The sequence below is a fragment of the Penaeus monodon genome, chromosome 34 (assembly GCF_015228065.2).
Source record: "Penaeus monodon isolate SGIC_2016 chromosome 34, NSTDA_Pmon_1, whole genome shotgun sequence".
Taxonomy (NCBI): Eukaryota; Metazoa; Arthropoda; class Malacostraca; order Decapoda; family Penaeidae; genus Penaeus; species Penaeus monodon.
In genome coordinates, this window is record NC_051419.1 from 30,986,186 (window position 1) to 30,986,464 (window position 279).

Genomic DNA, 279 nt, shown 5'->3' on the forward strand with positions numbered 1-279 from the left:
GACCCTTTTGTTTTTTTTTAAACCTTTCCCTTGGGAATTTTTCCCGCTTTAAATATGGGGGTCTTAAAAATTTTTATAGAAAATCGGTATATATTTCAAAAAATATTTTAGTGAGATTGCAAAGGTAAAAGGAAAGGGCCGAAAGGAAATGCTTTTTTAAAAATTTCCCTTCATATGAGGCGTTAATTTTGAACATAATTAAAGAAATTTTTTTTTTTTTTCCCCCGCCCCTTTTTTAGGGCACTTTTTAAAGAAAATAATCCTTTTGGGCACAAAAAA